Genomic DNA, 20764 nt, shown 5'->3' with positions numbered 1-20764 from the left:
CCAACATCATGCAGCCCGCCTCCACTGGTGTCGCGACAGGCGTGAATGGAGGGACGAATGGTGACGTGTCGTCTTCAGCGATGAGAGTCGCTTCTACCTTGGTTCCAATTATGGTCGTATGCGTGTTTGGCGCCGTGCAGGTCAGCGCCACAATCAGGACTGCATACGACCGAGGCACACAGGGCCAACACCCGGCATCGTGGTGTGGGGAGCGATCTCCTACACTGGCCGTACACCTCTGGTGATCGTCGAGGGGACACTGAATAGTGCACGGTACATCCAAACCGTCATCGAACCCATCGTTCTACCATTCCTAGACCGGCAAGGGAACTTGCTGTTCCAACAGGACAATGCACGTCCGCATGTATCCCGTGCCACCCAACGTGCTCTAGAAGGTATAAGTCAACTACCCTGGCCAGCAAGATCTCCTGATCTGTCCCCCATTGAGCATGTTTGGGACTGGATGAAGCGTCGTCTCACGCGGTCTGCACGTCCAGCACGAACGCTGGTCCAACTGAGGCGCCAGGTGGAAATGGCATGGCAAGCCGTTCAACAGGACTACATCCAGCATCTCTACGATCGTCTCCATGGGAGAATAGCAGCCTGCATTGCTGCGAAAGGTGGATATACACTGTGCTAGTGCCGAAATTGTGCATGCTCTGTTGCCTGTGTCTATGTGCCTGTGGTTCTGTCAGTGTGATCATGTGATGTATCTGACCCCAGGAATGTGTCAATAAAGTTTCCCCTTCCCGGGACAATGAATTCACGGTGTTCTTATTTCAATTTCCAGGAGTGTACTATTCAGATTCTCACCAATGCAGAAGGCTTTTTTTTTTCTTTCCCATTTTCCTCTCAACATTTTCCTTCTCTCGCAGAGCAGCGGAGCAACTTTCCTTTCGACAATGAAGTGATAGTCTTTTGTGCACCTCAAGAAGACATTTCCTTTCTTTTCTTATATTGCGCAACGGCAGCCTAGAACTGATATATACTATGTTCATTCTATTCTCACTACAAATCGGAGCACATGTTTATTTTCCCTTCCTTAATAAAAATTAAAAAAAAGTTGGTAGAGCACTTGCCCGCGAAAGGCAAAGGTCAAAAAAAAAAAAAAAAAAAAGATGGTAGAGCACTTGGCCGCGAAAGGCAAAGGTCCCGAGTTCGAGTCTCGGTCGGGCACAAAAAGAAAGCGTAGCGTCTTTGATAAAAAAAGATAGGTGAGTGGTCAACGCGGCTGTCTGTCCCGCAAAGGGGCCCAGGTTCGATTCCCGGCTGGGCCTGAGATTTTCTCCGCGCAGGGACTGGTAGTTATGTTGTACTCATTTTCATTTCATCATCACCAGTGGAAGGCAACTGGAAGCCACGACTGGAATCACTTTCCTAGACGCTCATGTGGTGGACCTCTCTGACGAGACTTCCCTCATGAGAAGAGCTGCCGTAACGCAGAACACAAAGTCTTGATCTACTGTGCAGATACCATTTCTTACTTGACGAATACAACACGGTCCAGTCAGATCAATGTGATCACCACACATGTTATACGTACTGCTCACTGAGGGGAGGTGACACACTGGCAGTGTAGGGTACATAAAACATGTCGGGGAGACACAGGAACAGTGCAGTCGTTTCATAATGCGGAAACGAAGCTATTTATCTGAAGCCCCAAAGGGCGTGATCTTGGTATTCGGCCCAAGAGTGGAAGCATTTCCGAAACGGCTAAGTTTCTGAAATGTTCACGTTTCACTGTGGTTAAAGTATACCGAGCACTGGCAAAATAGCGCTATTCAGAACCGACGCCGAAACAGCTGTGATACACCACGGGCCACAGATGCGTACGGGAGAACAGGCGAACAACTGTTGAGAAGCTGGCCGCCCGGATGAACCAAGTGGCTACCAACAGCGTCTCCTCAACGACAGTTCAAAATGGTTCATATGGCTCTGAGCACTATGGGACTAAACATCTATGGTCATCAGTCCCCTAGAACTTAGAACTACTTAAACCTAACTAACCTAAGGACATCGGACAACACCTAGCCATCACGAGGCAGAGAAAATTCCTGACCCCGCCGGGAATCGAACCCGGGAACCCCGGCGTGGGAAGCGAGAACGCTACCGCTCGACCACGAGATGCGGGCCAACGACAGTTCAGCATACGCTGTTGGGCACCCATGATAACTGCTGTTCACCGGCGACGAAGGCAGGATTTGCACGCCAGTGCCGAAACTGGACATACAAAGATTGGCGACAGCTGGTCTCGTCAGATAAAACACGTTTTATGCTCCATCGGACAGATGGCCGTTGGCGTGTAAGGCGTGAAACATCTGAAGGGGAACACCATGTAACAATTGTCGGAAGGGTCCAGCAAGGAGGAGGGAGCGTTATCGTCTGGGGAATGTTTTCGTGACAGTCTCTGAGCGATCTAGTCGTTCTGGAGGGCACAGTTGATCAACACAATCATGCATCTCTCCTTAGGGATCATGTCCAGCGTTACATTCAGTTTTTTTTCCTCAGCGCCATAGCATCTAGGCCGGCCGCTGTGGCCAAGCTGTTCTAGATGCTTCAGTCTGGAACCGCGAGATCGCTACGATTGCAGGTTTGAATCCTGCCTCGAGGAGGGATGTGTGTGATGTCCTTAGGTTAGTTAGGTTTCAGTCTTTCTAAGTTCTACGGGACTGATGACCTCAGATGTTAAGTCCCATAATGCTGAGAGGAATTTGATGGGATGTACCAGCGCGACAACCCAACGTGTCACACAGCTCGTAGTGTATGTGCGTGGTTCGAGGAGCAGTAGATTGAGTTTAGAGTACTCCGCTGGCCAGACTCAGAAAAATTAAACCAAATGTTGTGTACATGGTTCCGCGTAGTCAGCGCGTACACTACTTTCCCACTAGAGCGCGCCCCGCTAAGCACAACAGAGCAGGCGCAGCGCTAGTCCGTCTCCGTTCTACGAGATGGCGCTGCCACAATGACGGACCAAGTTCTGCTTCCGCCGATCCGCGTATTAATATGTAACGCAGCCAATGAGATCGCTGCTAACGTAGAACCTTTTCTCCTCGCGGATCACACTCGCGCGAGGCATTATAACGAGTGTACAGACCTCCGATTAGTCAGTCTGCATTAGTCTGTAGTCAACTTTCAGTCTGCGCCTAATAAGATTATCATATTCCAGTACATAGCCATGAAGAGAAATGTATAGACACTTTGTCAAGTATCAGAGATATGTGAGAATAAGATTAACTTACCGAGACCAAAGGAACTTCAGATTGTCAATTGTAAATAGCATCCAGAATCAAGTTAAGTAATTTTATGCTGTTATTATTTTAATAAATGTGTGTGAAAATTAATCAAGTTCTGTTTAAATTTGCTCGCCGTCAAGCTGCTACCCTAAGCGTGCAAGTGGCATTTCTATCGTCTGACCTAACGGCAGAAGATAAACACGCCACTATAAGACCACGAGACATATTGCTGACACTCGCCTACTTCGTTAGAGCGACAAGTCAAATAATCTGATGTTGTGTGTATCGAAGGTCTTACAGTACGCACAACACACCAAATCGTGTATTTGTGTGACCACGTCGATTGGGCTCTACGCGCTATGGATCCTTAACCGAGAAACCTTAGCGCAGCTGGTCACGTCACTGGAGTTGTCATGGCTCCATATCACTCCCTGTACCTTCCTGAACGTCACTGACTCTCTTCCTGCGCGTCTCGCAACTGCCTGTGCCGCAAAATGTAGTTACTCTGGCTTTTAGTAGGTGTTCACATTTTTTGGACAGTGTATTACCCTTGTGATCCTCTTCTTCATATTTATAGTCTGCATCATGACACTAAATAGCAACAGTTGAGCATCGTCATCATCGGTGCACCATTCCGTACAGGATTTACACGATAACAGTACAGTATCCAATGGATTATTGAAACTGTCCGCAACAGCAGTGCTGCTGTTTCCCATAACTGTGCTTACATATTCTCTTAAAGAATGTAGAGTGTATGAAATGGCAAGAGACTCTAGTATATCGCGAAGTTTCGTGCAGTGTCATACTAACCATCTTCTGGCGAAGTGTCGAGATTCGCGGAGAGCGAGGTATTTACACGCGCGTTCACCCCCCTCCACTAGACCTCGGGATGGTGCGGTGGACCGGCAGCGTGATCGCATTGCTGGGGGTAACGGTCGCCCCCGGCGGCCGCTTTCCATTCTCGGTGTAAGCACGCTATCTGCCTCTGCGGCGGAGGACATTGACGGGTATCCCTCATCCCTCTTGACCAGGTTGTCGTGAATCCTTATTTCTATGGATTCTTTGATAATACTTTCCCAGAAGCCAGAGGTCGGCACAGCATCTACGTGTTTTCGAAGTTGAAAGCGTGTTCTTCATTTGTGCTGTGTTCTGGTATGGCGGATTTCTTTGTATCACGTAGTCGCTCACATCTGATATGTTCTTCACAGCGTCTAGGTATACAGCGCTGTGTTTGTCCAATGTATTGTTTACCACATTCGAATTGAATGCTGTATATTCGTGGTGTGTTAAGCCTCAGCGTGTCTTTGGCAAAACCTAGGAGCTCCCTCGTCTTCGGTAGAGGGCGGAGAACAGTTTTGATATTGTATTTGCCCAGAAGTCGTGAAATTTTGGCCGAGAGCGGACCGACGTACGGAAGGAACGCGAGTCTTTGGTATTCTTCTTCTTCTTTTCCTGGGGTTGTCACTGCTTCCTTCTTCCTTTTAAGCGCCCTATTGATCTGCGGTTCACTGTAGCTATTTTGGTGGAAGACTTCCCTCAGGTGTTGCTGCTCAGATGGTTTGTCGCGGATGGCGCGCGCCGTATGTACCAGGGTGGCCAGTTCTGTTTGTCTTTGTGCTGGATGGTGGTGGCATCTTGTTGCATGAAGGTGTAGGCCTGTGTGTGTCTTCTTCCTATGTACTGCATGGCCTAGTGAACCATCTACCTTCCTCTTAATTAGCATGTCAAGGAAGGGGAGGCATCCATTTTCTTCCATTTCCATCGTAAATTTGATATTCGGATGGATGCTGTTGAAGTACTCCAGAAACTCATCTAGCACCTGTTTGTCATGTCCTCACACGACAAAAGTGTCGTCGACATAGCGAAGAAGTGCTTTGGTTTCTGTCTGGCAGTTTGAAGGGCCACCTCCTCGAAATGTTCCATATAAAGGTTTGCCCATGGCCACACCGTCGATCTGCTCTAAGAATTCCCCGTTGCTCTGAAAGTAGGTGGTGATTGGTGCGTGTTCGAACAGGCTGACTGCTTGTGGTTCAAAGTGCTGAGCGACCGCTATCCCCACCTCCGTGCGCACGCTGCCGGCGAGATCTAGTGGAGTTGGGTGACCGGGCATGCAAATACCCCTCTCTCCGCGAATCTCGATACTTCGCCAGAAGATGGGTAGTATGACACTTCCCGGAACGTCGCGATATACCAACGCTACCACCCGGCTGGAGACCCGAGAAACCTTCATCAACAGTTTACGCCGGGAAAGCCTGCAGTCAAATTCCCCATTTATTACACCCCGTTTCGTTTAGAAATTAGAAAGTGTAACAGAACGTCAACTTTTTAAATAAAGTATTCAGAGTTTACCATTTGGTGACGCATGTACTGTGACTATTACCAATAGTTTTCTATAAATTTTTGATTTTGTAACACCAGCATCAAATAGCTAATCACTACAACAATCTGAAAATATCGTTGTTTTTAAATTTGTGTCCCTTCGTAATCAAAAAGGCAATTTCATTCTCCATGTTTGGCATACTGTGGTTGGATAAAAAGCTACAGCCATCCATACCCGGTGTTTCTGCTTCTGAGATTGCATAATATTCAATAATACGTGTTATATTGACATAATGTTTAGGCTATAGTTCGTATAACAAATCTACTGTTCATTAAAATTAATTTTGACCCTCCAACGTACGTTGACTTTTACAAGTATTCGGATTAAAATTATGTGTGTTTTTTAGCGCTGTCAGTCTGAACTCTGACTTCAACCCATGAAAGATGCTGCCCTCATACCAATAGCTATAAAGATGAGTACCATAGTACCAACTGAGAGATTCTGTTGTCATCTCAATCAGTTTATTGTTCCCTTTCCCTCTGAGATGTACGACATAACTCATGAAACCTATCACTATTATTGACAGGAGCCAAAGCAATATTCAGTCCATAAATGACAGAAGCAATCCTCGTGGCTGCATGAGTACCCAACTCGGTGAGCTGTTCAAGTAGAACTCAACATAACGCCTCAGAATAGGAACAGACTCAACATTGTTATGGGTCTTTGCTGAATTTTTATTTTCCCGATAAATCGCGATACTTTAGCTTTGATTCTCGTCAGTACTATATCCTGTCCTACTCACTGTTGCAAAACTATTGTAAAATCCTTGTACAAAGATCCTATGCCCTGTACGACTTATTACGGTACGCCCTTGTCTTGATGGAGTTTATTACTTGGTACACGCAGTCTTCCATATCATTTCAAGAAAATGTGTGACTGCGCACAGTTACAACTACCACATTATTACCACTAAAGTGCAGCTTTATCTTGGAGGAATAAGAAATGATTTCAACATAAAAGATGATACATCGCTGAACTAGTCGTATTGCTGCGCCGCTTAATCACACACTGTATTGAGTATACTTACACTGTATCAAACTGATGCATCCATTTGATATATTTTTGGGAGTCTCTGGGGTGAAACAGAATCCCCTTGTCTGAAGCTGTGTGCACGTCCTGAGTGTTTTTGTGGTTTTGGATAAGCAGTATACCACTGATCCGAATTTAACTTTCATCTCTCAGTAGCCCATTTTAGGTAACTGTTTAGACTCACGAGTGTCTGAAGTCAGATTTCAATAACTTTCTCTCTGTCAAGATGATATTGCCACCGCTCATGAATCTACAGTCACACGGCAAGGAACACGGACATTGTGTCTAATTTTATTTCCTCCTGTTTACTACGCGATATTGAATAACGCGGGCGAGTAAATTTTCACTCGGGGTAGCTTACATTCTGCTAATCTGTTACACCTAGTGTGGGTTACGTAACTTGTGAGTCACTTTAATTTTGGCGTCCAGGCGCACGAAAACGGAAAGACTGTACCACCATTTCTTCAGGAATGTTATTTAGTAAATTAACTTGCGTCAAAACACTTCTTAATTAATGAACAGATTTTGTCTCACTTACGTGATGTGACTTTCTTTCGAAGATAAAAGACGTGAAAAGTTGCGAAGAAAACAGTTCAGTTTTGCAATCACGACTGCAGCCGAGAACTATACAGCTGAATGAGACTCACTCACACATAATAAAAGACAATTCATGTTACGAGCACCTGTGTTACGCAGCCGCAGTATATATGTGCCCATCAGTCTCTTATTACCGTAGAAAGCATAAATACTGTGCACACCCGAATCTGGTCTAGAAACTGCAGCGGAATGCTATTGTCACCAACATCAATGAGATACACGCTGTGGTAAACAAATAAATACTCCAGCTGACATAGTACCTCTCTGGTCCCATTTGTCATCGCAAAAAGATTAAAATCTATGAATAAATTACAAAATTTCGTTTAATGGTACTCTTTAAATACAGAAAAATTTAGCTAAGAGATATTTCCGGAGACATGTAAGATGTAATTATACCGGGTGATCAAAAAGTCAGTATAAATTTGAAAACTGAATAAATCACGAAATGGCGGCCGCGGTGGTCTCGCGGTTCTAGGCGCGCAGCCCGGAACCGTGCGACTGCTACGGTCGCAGGTTCGAATCCTGCCTCGGGCATGGATGTCTGTGAAGTCCTTAGGTTAGTTAGGTTTAAGTAGTTCTAAGTTCTAGGGGACTAATGACCACAGCAGTTGAGTCCCATAGTGCTCAGAGCCAAATCACGAAATAATGTAGATAGAGGGGTACAAATTGACACACATGCTTGGAATGAGATGGGGCTTTATTAGAACCAAAAAATACAAAAGTTCAAAAAATGTCCGACAGATGGCACTTCATCTGATCAGAATAGCAATAATTAGCATAACAAAGTAAGACAAAGCAAAGAAGATGTTCTTTACAGGAAATGCTCAATATGTCCACCATCATTCCTCAACAATAGTTGTAGTCGAGGAATAATGTTGTGAACAGCTCTGTAAAGCATGTCCGGAGTTATGGTGAGGCATTGGCGTCGGATGTTGTCTCTGAGCATCCCTAGAGATGTCGGTCGATCACGATACACTTGCGACTTCAGGTAACCCCCAAGCCAATAATCGCACGGACTGAGGTCTGGGGACCTGGGAGGCCAAGCATGACGAAAGTGGGCCGGCCGCAGTGGCCGTGCGGTTCTAGGCGCTCCAGTCAGGAGCCGCGCTGCTGCTACGGTCGCAGGTTCGAATCCTGCCTAGGGCATGGGTGTGTGTAATGTCCTCAAGTTAGTTAGGTTTAAGTAGTTCTAAGTTCTAGGGGACTGATGACCACAGCAGTTGAGTCCCATAGTGCTCAGAGCCATTTCAACCGTGACGAAAGTGGCGGCTGAGCACACGATCATCACCAAACGGCGCACGCAAGAAATCTTTCACGCGTCTAGCAATATGGGGTGGAGCGCCATCCTGCATAAACATCGTACGTTCCAGCAGGCGCTTATCAGCCAGGCTGAGGATGATTAGATTCTGTAACATATCGGCGTACCTCTCACCCGTCACGGTAGCAGTTACAAAACCAGAATCATGCATTTCCTAGAAGAAAAAAAGACCCGATAACGGTAGGTGTGGTAAATCCAACCCATACCGTGACTTTCTCTTCGTGCAATGGAGTTTCCACGACAGTTCTAGGATTTTCGGTAGCCCAAATTCTGCAGTTGTGGGTGTTGACAGACCCTCGGAGCGTGAAATAAGCTTCGTCGGCCCACAACACGTTACTCAACCAATCGTCATCTTCCGCCATCTTTTGAAACGCCCACACTGCAGATACACTCCGCTTCACTAAATTTCCAGGTAACAGTTCATGACGCCGTTGGATTTTGTACGGATAGCATCGGAGGGTACGCCTAAGTGCCAACCAAACAGTAGTGTGTGGAATGCCGGTGTGACGTGCGACTGCATGAACGCTGACTTCCCCGTCCATAGACGAACCCGCTACAGTCTCCATTTCTTCCTGAACTGTCTCTATCGTCTAAACAACCCGTGGCTTCGAACTTGGAAATCATTCTCGCCACAGCTGCATTTGTCAACGGACCTTCAATCGTTCGAATCCCCTTCCTATGGCGATAGTAACGCTGAACTAGCACATTCCCTATTCTGATAATACAGCTGCACTAAAAGCGCCTTTACAGGTAACGTCAACATGCTGCGACTGCTGGTGCATCTGATTTTCTCTCTCATTACAGCTCCTTTTATACACGATTGTCATGCACAGTCACTGACGTTTTGCTGTCCAGCGCCATCTGTTGGACATTTTGTGAACTTTTTTTTTGTTCTAATAAAACCCCACGTCATTCCAAGCATGTGTGTCAGTTTTTACCTCTCTATCTACATTATTCCGTGGTTTATTAAGTTTTCAAATTTATACTGACTTTTTGATCACCGGGTATTTTGACCTAGATCAATAGCAAGTGTGCCCTCACTATATGGCGTACAGTCCCTTTTCAGAGCTATATTAATTACAGGCATGTCGTTATGAATTTCGCTTTTTCAAATGCAAATGTAACAATTTCTACTACCAGTATCGTAATTCCAAAAGAGATGAATACAACGGCGTTTCACTGTTCAAACACCGATTACTAGTTTCGTATTAATTACAGTACTAAGAAATCAGTACTTATCTCTTTGAAACCGATTGCTGTCTCATGTAGAAGTTCATGTTCTTATGGGGAAGCGAAATTGATACCAGTATCTATGTTATCAATATAGCCATGAAAATACACTTTGTGTTATTTAGTGAGGACTTTTCACGGTTTATATGGGTGAAAGAAGAATTAAGCTATCCCAAACGTTCCAGGAAATATCTGATGCAAGCCACAAAGATGAATCATTCTATATACTGATACACGTTTGTTTTTTTTAATGTCGTCAGTCATAACTGATTTATTTGGAAGGCTGACAAACGCACCAGCAATTTATTTTTTCATGCTTAGCACAACGCGTTTCTAGAATTTATTCTCATTTACAACCGCATTTCTACACATAAACATTTATTTAATATTTGCATGTGTGATTTTCTGCCTCTATTGCACTGTAGTTGTCTCTTTGAAGTTATAATGCAATCGGGAAATCGAACAAATCAGTACTGGAATGTTTTTATATGATTATGTTAGAGACGGTGTTTTTCTTTGTGTACTTATAAGTATCCATTACACAGAATATAAACACGCGCAAATTATCAGTTACACTTTTTGTTTGGTAATCATACATGCTACATAGATACGACTACAGTATTTCAACTAAGTACAGAAAACACAAAATGGTTATGTACTTGTGAACATTCACTCTCCAGAGGGGGATCTCACAAATCAGGAATCCTGAAAATGCAAACCTAAAATATTTACAAGACCTTCATTTATACTTTGAAAAGAACTGCGTTGTTGGCAGAGACGTCTCTGCTGAAGAGCCAACTTTCTTCTGCAAACTTACTTATCGACCTGTAATGCCGCAGCAGTTGTTCTGAATAACAGGATTCTACGAATATTTATACATACATCTTTTACCCTCCAGAATATGAATATGGTCACTGAATAGAAACATTAGGCATCCAGAAATATCAGTACAATGGAGCCTTCTTTTTACGCATGTTATCGTTTCTGCCTTCAGTCCGAAGACTCGTTTGGTACAGCTCTCTATGCTAATATACTCAGTGAAAGTCTTTTCATTTCTGCAGGACAGCTGAAACCTAATTCCGTTTAAACCTGATTGGTGTAGTCAAGCCTAGGTCTGGGCTAAAACTCCCACACCTGCCTCCCCCCCCCCCCCCCGGTCACACACACACACACACACACACACACACACACACACACACAGAGAGAGAGAGAGAGAGAGAGAGAGAGAGAGAGACACACAACACTACTACTACTACTTAACTCCGGTAGCAAATACCTACTCTTTGAAGACTCTGAATGTGCCCTATCAACTATCAACTTATCCATTCTTGAAACCAAGTTGTGCCGTAAACTTATTTTCTTTGCAGTTCGATTCAGTACTTCTTCATTAGTTTTCCGATCTACGAATATAATCTTAGCATTTTTCTGTAGAGCCATAGCCGGCCGTTGTGGCCGAGCGGTTCTAGGCGCTTCATTGTGGAACTGCGCGGCCGCTACGGTCGCAGGTTCGAATCCTGCCTCGGGCATGGATGTGTGTGATGCCCTTAGGTTAGTTAGGTTTAAGTAGTTCTAAGTTATAGGGGACTGATGACCTCAGCAGTTAAGCACCATAGTGCTCAGAGCCATTTTTTCGAGCGCCATATTCCAAAAGATTCTATTCTATAAAATATTTTGAGGAAAGATTTACTGGTGCTTTAATTTATATAACTTGTTAAAATATTTCTCCTTTCCAGAAATGTTTTTCTTTCTATAGCGACTATGTATTTTATGTCTTCTCACCTTTACCCATTATCATTTTTTAGCTACCCAAATAGCAAACCCCGTCTACTACTTTTAGTGACCCATTTCCTAATCTAATTTCCTCAGTATCCCAAGATTTAATTCGCCTGCGCCCCAGTATCCATGTTTTCCTCTTGTTGACGTTCGTCGTACAACCTCTTTCACAGGCTTTATCCGTTCCAGTGCAGTACTCTTCCGAACCTTTTGCCGTCTCTGACAGAATAACGTTGCCAGCAACAAAACCAGTTCTGTGTAGTAAATGATTCAGCTTCTATGGCTTATGCGGAGCATGAGGCAGTTAGGCTTAATGGAACAAAGAGAATGTCTGGTGGGCGCGTTTACTGGAAGCGTCAAAGTGGAACCACGGTGTAGCTGTGTGCGGGGCTGGATCGTCGAATAGCGACCAGCGGCCGTGTATCGCAGTGGTGAAGTCACGTGCACGCGCCGTGAAGTTTCCGATCGACCAACCCCGACCACGCAAAGCGAAGACCTCCTATTGTGCGCCTCACGCCGCGCAAACTCGTCCTTCCTGCGCCTGACGCACCCAATGGACACAGGTACTGCTCTCTATCGCATTAAACCTGTCGTCATACCACGCTATTAAACGGTGACCAGCCCAGCAGAGCCACGATTGTACCGTCCTATGCGATGGGTGTTGTTAATGCCAGAGAATATACGGCTGCGTCTGGAGCAGTACCATAATCGAGACAAACGGCCTGCTCATGAGTTTTGTCATTTGCAGCAATAGATATCCATCCAGTGTTACCACTGATGCTCATCCGATATGAATACGGAAATACTGGAGGAAGGGAGTGCGTGCATTGAAAGCCACACTCTCGTAATGTCTGACATTTACTTCTTCATCAGCTGTCCGGTGTGTGCCAGCATCACTTTCGCCTCTTACCATTTCATTCGAGGATGTTACGAGGAAAGAAAGACCGTTAGCACCCCTTCCTATTATTCAGAAATTTCTCTTGTTCAGAGTCTTGGCCGTTACACGAGAGGTACGAGGGTCACTCCAAAAGAAATGCACACTATTTTTTTTAATCCATCTTTTATTCTACATGAACAATATTTTCATTTCTCTAGATAATTTCCATCCCTCTCAACTGCACTGATGACCATAGATGTTAAGTCCCATAGTGCTCAGAGAGCTTCCTCTCAACTGCCTTAGGCCATCTTGGAACCAGCGCCTGTATACCCGCACGGTAAAGTTCTCGACCAACTTGTTGGAGCCACTGTTTGGCAGCGTGCACAAGGGAGTCATCATCTTCAAACCTTGTTCCACAAAGAGAGTCTTTCAGTTTCCCAAAGAGATGGTTTTTGACTGACATGTGGCGGTGCATTGTCGTGCAACAGCAGAACATCCTTCGGAATCGAAAAACACCGTAGCCATAACTTTTCCAGCATAAGGTGTGGTTTTGAATTTTTTTTTTTTCTTGGGTGAATTTGAATGATGCCACTCCACTGATTGCCTCTTCGTCTCTGGTGAAACATGATGTAGCCATGTTTCATCACAACTCTCCCAAGAAATTCATCTCCACCATTCTCGTACTGTTCCAAAAGTTCGCTGGATACCGTTTTTCTCGTTTCTTTGTGAGCCACTGTCAACATCCTGGGAACCCACCTGGCATAAACGTTTTTTAACGCCAACATTTTCCTCTGATTATTTGAATAACTCTTCAATCTAGCCTTCTATACGGCCACGTCCATGTGATCGTTCCACTTTAAATAACTGCGTAAAGATATTCACAGATACTAGAAAGTTGTGACCGCGTGCTCGAACGACACCGGATATTTTCATGTATTTATGCCCGTTACATTGATGACGTGCAACGCAGTACTGATACTGAAATAAGGACGGCGATAGATAGTAAGTGAGAGGAATGCTGTGCAGCATGAGACCTACCTAAGGACTGACCAAAACAACAATGTCGCACATATTTCATCACCTTTCAGGGGTGCATCCTGGATAGTATTATTTCTTCTAACGACATTTCGTTTGGTAACCTTACAGCCATCTTCAAGGTGAGTTACGGGCAGAATTGGAACCATTAGTTCACATTATTGTGTCGAGCGGTTTAAACTGTGCCCGTGACTCATCTTGAAGCTACCAGTAAAGTTATCATCCGAATACTGGAAAAAATTAAAATACTACCGCCGAAAGCACGCCCGAAAGTGATGGAATATTCTACCCCCTGAGAAAACTTCAAGAAAAACATTACATATGCTTATCTTCTAAGTCCGCAACCACCAGGCACTAATCTCCGGCAAGTGTCCTTGCATTTCGAAACAAGTTTTTCTGCATGCAACAGCTTAGTCTGCGGTCACTCTCGTAGGGCTAAAGTCGTTTTCCGCTAGGTTTATTGTACAAATCATGGACAGCAGCGGCCCTGTCCTGTTAGATTGATGCACGGCTGACCCTACATTAAGTTCCAAGCCTCTCCGCAGTGATTATGAAGTGAGGGTACGTGCCATTGGTGATGGTGATTCTTCATCCGGACGTTAAGCTCAACCGTTCCTTTGGAGCTTTTAGACAAGAGTAGGCTATGAGTTGGCATCGGTATCACCCGGTGCCCTTTCTCATCATCATTCAACCCAAATATGACAACGTGTTGTACACGCACCCATTATAGTCACCTACATTCAGCAGGTACGCTTAAGGGGCAACTCTCACACACCACGAGGAGAAAAACAATTGTATACGGAGGAAGAAAACCCTTTCTGAATATGTGACTGAACCTGAAGCAAGTCGGTCAGTGAAGTGACTGACTGGTTTCATACGATGCTTCTTATGCTACCCTGGCAGGGAAAGGATGGTAACAGTAATAAGAAATGACACAAACAATTTGCACGAGATCGATGAATAGCCATTTACAGCACGCCATTATCCATGTAGTTAATTATATCTGAGTGCAGCAGTGGTTGAGAAATTGTAATCGTTCGTAACATAAATAGTTCACGCTTTCTCATAGGATTTTCGTATGGATGCATCCGGTCTGTGTGGGGACGCTTTCTTTCTTTTCAACTCACTTTAAAATAGTCGTGGGTTCCTTTTTGTCGCCTGTTCACAAAAGGCCGTTTACGCCTACAAGAATGGAGGGGCTAACCCTTTGGAAATACAGCGACTTCCGCGACGTGAGGGGAGTTGGCACAACGACTGAGCGGGACGCTACGTCGAGACACGCCTACCTATTTTGTCTGCCCGGGAACAAGTCAGTTACAAATCTACGAACCGTTTTCGTTCAACACAGCTGGCGCGACGCGCTCACTTGGTCAGGCGGTAATCAGACCACTAGCAAGCTCGTGTGGAACAGGACACCAACTTTTCGTTTGTCTCGCCTGACCGACCTTACGGTGTTCATACGATTTCGATAGGAAGAAGAAAGCTACGTGTCTTCTTAGGAGAGGTTAAGTGAAAGTGAGATGGGAATTACGAAAATTCATTTTGGAGCGAACTCCGAGTGGGGCAGAAGAGGTGCATGGCGCTGAGGCTTCAACCTTGACAGCCCATCCCGAGTGGTTCAGACTCCGAGTTTCAGGGAGTAGGGGCCAAGTTCGTTAAGCCTCACGGAAACTGTAGATGCGTAGGGTTACTTATTTTCGTTCGTTCTTTAACACATGATGGACGACAGAGTCTTGGTTGTTTATCCATTGCTGTGCAGATGTGATTTCACCTCATGTATTCTGAACTAACATTTCTGTTGAACAGTATGATCGAAGAAATTGTTTTGTTCGTATGGTCGCGTAGTTTGTGGCCGCAGTCATTGCAAGTAACATACGAGGCGTATTTGGAAAGTAAGGTCCGATTTAGCGCAAAATGGAAGCCACTGTGAAAATCCGATGAAACATTGCACAGAGGTGTTGGGCAGTGTCTTTCGTTTGCCTGTCGATCGCTTCACGTCGCTCTTTCCATTTCAGAGAACGAAGCGATCGCGTATAAATGACTAAAAAAACAGTGTCTCCCGCTAAGTATGTGGAACTGTTGAGAGATTTCACCTGAAGCTATGCAGCCCACATCACACAAATGTCATGCGTTGCTTTTTTCAAGACAATTGTAATCCGCACTCTGTAGGAGCAATGAAGATGCCCCTGCAGTTTTTTCGATGGGCAGCGTTTGATTGATGTTAGACCTTTACTGTGGTTTTCATTTCGCGACCGATAAGACCTTACTTTCCGAACATCCCTGGTATTTCATTCGGACTTGCTAGTTCTCCTTCCGGACCAGTCACTAAAGTAACAAGCCAATTTCTTATGTTCTTTGAAGATGTTAATTAATATTCAGATGTCTCTTTAAGATGGAAATAATTTGTAAAATTCTTTGCTCTATTGTGATGTTTATGAAAAACATTAAACAATCTAATGTATCCTGGACTCACAGTTTTCTTTAAGTACTGAGAAAGAGCAAACAGATCGCTTTCAAATCTAAGCGTCAGGGTCTCCCAGCCAAAAATGCCAAACAACTCTTTTTTTCTACTTCATACAGTGAAGCGTCAAAGAAACTGGTAAAGGCATGCATATTCAAATACAGAGATATCTAAACAGGCAGAATACGGCGCTGCGGTCGGCAGCGCCTATATAACATAACAAGTGTCTGGAGCAGTTGTCAGATGGGTTTCTGCTGCTACAGTGGCAGATTATCAAGATTTAACTGAATTTGAACGTGGTATTATAGTCGCCGCACGAGCGATGGAACACAGCATCTCCATGGCAGCGATGAAGAGGCATTTTCCCGCACGACCATTTCACGAGTGTAACGTGAATATCAGGAATCCGGCAAAACATCAAATCTCTGACATCGCTGCGACCGGGAAAAGATCCTGCAAGAACGGGACAAACGACAACTGAACAGAATCGTTAAACTTGACAGAAGTGCAAATTGCTGCATATTTCAATGCTGGACCATCATCAAGTGTCAGCGTGCGAACCATTCACCGAAACATAGTCGATATGGGCTTTCCGAGCCGAAGGACCACACATGTGCCCTTGATTACTGCACGTCACATAGCTTTACGCCTCGCCAGGGACGGTCAATCCGACATTGGACTTTTGATGACTGGAAACATGTTGCCTAGTCGGACGAGTCTCATTTCAAATTGTATCGAGCGGATGGACGTGTACGGGTATAGAAATAAGCTCATGAATCCAAGGACCCTGCATATCAGCAGGGTAGAGGCTCTGTAATGGTGTGAGGCATGTGCAGTTTGAGTGATATGGGACCACTGATACGTCTAGATACATGTCAGATGTTAGGTGACACGTACATCAGCATCCTGTCTAATCACTTGCATTTATTCATGTTCATTGCGCATTCCGACGGACTTGGGCAATTCCAGCAGGACAGTGCGACACCCCACATGTCCAGAATCGCTACAGAGTGGCTCTAGGAAGACTCTTCTGAGTTTAAATCCTTCCGATGGCCGCCAAACTGCGCAGACATGAACATTATTGAGCATATCTGGGATGCCTTGCAACGTGCTATTCATACTCTTACGGATTTATGGACAGCCCTGCAGTATTCATGGTGTCAGTTTCCTCCAGGGCTACTTCAGACATTAGTCTAGTCCTTGCCACGGCGTGTTGCGGTTCTTTTGCGCGCTCGCGGGGTTCCTACACGATATTTGAAGGTGTACCAGTTTCTTTGGCTCTTCATTGTATAATGAATACTAATTGGAGGACTGAGTATAATAATTCAAAATGTCTGTTACCAGTTCTTAGCTTCACAGAGGCGTTGTTTGTGATCGGCGTTTAGCCTTAATCATTCCAGCTGCGTCTTTGTTGCAATGTCAAAACCTTGGCTCTTCTCGTGCCATCTTGTGAGTTATCATTGCTCCCTGGCCGAAAATTCTCATCTGTTTCTCTACCAGTGCCGTCTAAGCCTAGCAAATTAAACTTACATATTTCGTAATAAGTGCAGGGCTTGTCAAGTCTGTCATGTTGGAAGATAATGGGGCACAGTGAATCCAGTGTTGAAACCCAATCTAAGTTAACCATCAACAGTGTTAAATGTCCTCACTCGGTACACTGCTTAAAAGTTTGGAATTTAACCGGATATTTATGTACTGCATTTCGAACACTCCTACTCTTTCCCCGGTGCTGGTCTACTAGCATTTTTCATTCTTTTTAACTGAAAAAATAATAAAAAACCTTCGTCCCGAAACATCAGAGAGAAGGATGAGTTCCGACCGATGTCCGTCAGCCAACAAACTGTTGCCATCATGTAATTACTCCCATCGGTCTGTCGTGCAAACCCTCTCTTCACTACTGATGTTATCGTTTATAGTAGAGGCATACTTCCTTGGAGCTGCGATGACGTTACTTGGAGCAGCATCGAATAATTGTCGAGTTTAGAGGACAGTGATTATGCAGAACTGGAATTATCTTGTGTATAAGTTAATTTACTCACGGCGCAAAACTCGATATTTCAATTGGTATGATCATAATTTATCATGTGAGCTTGTCGAAAAAGAAACGTAACATCCAGGGGAGGTTTATTGCATACTTTAATCTGCTCTCAGAAAGCCTACCGTTTCTAAAAATTTCTGCTCGTAAATTTTTAGGACTGGGTTGGGTAACTTACGAAAACCGGCATTCGACGGAGGAAGTATGAGAATTCTGTGGCCACTACCGTATATCTCGCGTGGGGATCACAAGATGAAGATAAGAGATTACATAGGCATGTACGCAGTCATTGTCCCTCGCTCGGTACGGGAATTTCACAGGATAGAAATCGTCAATATTGACACAAGACTCTCCGTCATGCATTGTGCAATGGATTGTCGTATACAGTGTATGCATATGTGGATACAGTACTAAATTATTAGACATATTTCATTATACGCCACGAAATTGGAACTACGGTAAACGCATCACTCACATAATATCGACTTAAAACATCATAATTATTCAGAAAAAGTGTACAAATGACATAATCTAAATTCTCAGACTAGAACAGCAAGGACATTATACAGACTCCTATTGCTGGAGATGTTCACATGTAACAAGATTGTTTCGATCGTTCTGAAGAACTTCAGAAATGAGAGGCGAATTTCTTGGTAAATGTATTTTAGCAAAGTTTATGTACATCCACAACTTCCGTCGTTGTCATTTCCTAAGCTCCTCAACTAAAATGTTAAACGCGCTGAAGTTTCCTGCTCAGTAGTTTGAGCACACGTCACCGCTGCATGCAACTTAGGCACACGCGCTTCCGTCTCGGGTTGTACCTACACCCTCTACCTGCTGTGCACACGGAAGCAGGTAGCTACTGTTCCTCTAGGCTCCTATAAAGCATGGAGTCTCTACGACTGCACTGCAAATCCTTCGCTTCAGATCAACCGTTTGTACGCCAGAAATAATATTTGCGTGAGTTATTCCAACGCTTTGGTTTCCTGGAAGCCAGTATCTTTAGCCATACATCGCTACAAGTCACTTTCAAACTGTTAGAATCACACTATTAATCACCCAGGAGTGTCTGTCTGCTCCAACATTCAGAAACGATAGTATATAAATGAGTATCGAATTTCATACCGACTGTGATAGAAGGCTTTATTTATTTCCCAATGTGTGGATGCAGAACATGTCCGTGTAGTATCCAGTTACAGTTAGAGTTTCTTTGTGAAACGTTTTGAAATGCAGTTCGATAATTATTCACCAACAGGGATATCATCGTACGACTAAAATAGATACCTGTAGGAAAAGTAGGTTGACAGTCATCAGAAGACTCTTAAGGTTAAGTAATTTTCCAGTGAAAGAAGTGGCTTGCAAAATAAACTAAAAGTTATTCGTTTCGATTTGCTTTAGTGAGTGAAAGTGTATTTAAAAGTCACTATGAATGTGTAGGTAACTTAACGCTAACTGCTGCTGGTGACAAAATTCACCTGCGACAAAGCATAGATAAATTTAGCTGCGAGAATCTTAAGAAAATCATGCCCTGTCTGAAACATGTTGTAGTCTGACTATGAACTTTGATAAAAGAAAATTGATTACTTTGAAAGTAAAACTGATCCCAGTAAATTTAACTAAAGAAAGAATCTGTTCTCCACACAAGTTGTCTTACCTGGGTGCAAATTGCTCTCGTAGCTACAACGCGTCTCGATAACAGAGCTGCAAAATCTAACTACAGAGATACGAAAAGGTGCAATGTCTACACTAAAAACATTGCTATTATAATTTTTTCATAATGGTTTTTTAAATAACTGGAAATTAATTAACTCTTGGGATGTGGACGATGATTCCTGTTTACATGAACTCAATTCCAGTTTTATTTCCTTAGGCTTAATGCCGTTTAATGAAACCTCAAAAATACTTAAGATTTCTGTGAAACAGCGTCACGATAATCCAAGAATTACAAAACCTGAACTTCACATGTATAACCTCTCTTCAAAGAAAATTCCAAAATCTATTCCTTAAACCCATTTTTCCCGCAGCGATCAACAAATCCTAATAAAAAAATGAAAAGCAAAAAGATTCCTGATGTGGATATCTGACGATCCAAGAATGCTGCATTATCAAACCGCTGCCTCAAATAAAACTAATTTAATCATTACCTGTAATACATCAATATTGGAGTACTAATGTAAAAATCAATTCTTTTTCTCTCCAGAATAAGTCGTCTATTGATTCATAGTATAACCCAAATATCTCCATTATTTGTCCCTTGCTGCTACCTAACTGACATATGTCCTGTCAAACTCCTTCTCTCACTACTACACATTTAGTTAGTTAGTTACGTGTTCCAATGATCTCACTGTAATCGTTATGATGTGGAACGGTTCGAGTGCATAAGAAATGCATACATGAATGAAGGTTTTAGAAAAAAAAAAGGTGACAATTTTTATTACCTACCCCATTCCCTTAAATGGCACAAAATGCATATATTATACCTATAGCTTTATTTATTCCTATTCAAGAAGTCGTCTAACTTTCTTCCCTTACTTCTAATTCTTTCGTTCTCCCCTCGATGTTAAATCCCACATTTCCATCGCTCTTCTGTGCATAGCCACGGAAGCGTCTTGTGCTCTAAGAAAGCGTTACTGCAGGAGAGATGCGAGAAAAATGCAAAAAGTAAATTACACATGTCACACGCTAAGATGATAGTGCAATAAGAGTGGAACATTTTCAGAGGAGAGTACATATTCCGGGTTTCCAGCAGACATAGCTCTGTTGCGACATGGTTAACAGATGCACTACAGTGTGGAA

Source organism: Schistocerca gregaria, chromosome X (assembly GCF_023897955.1).
Source record: "Schistocerca gregaria isolate iqSchGreg1 chromosome X, iqSchGreg1.2, whole genome shotgun sequence".
Classification (NCBI taxonomy): Eukaryota; Metazoa; Arthropoda; class Insecta; order Orthoptera; family Acrididae; genus Schistocerca; species Schistocerca gregaria.
Note: the sequence above shows the minus strand (reverse complement) of the source record.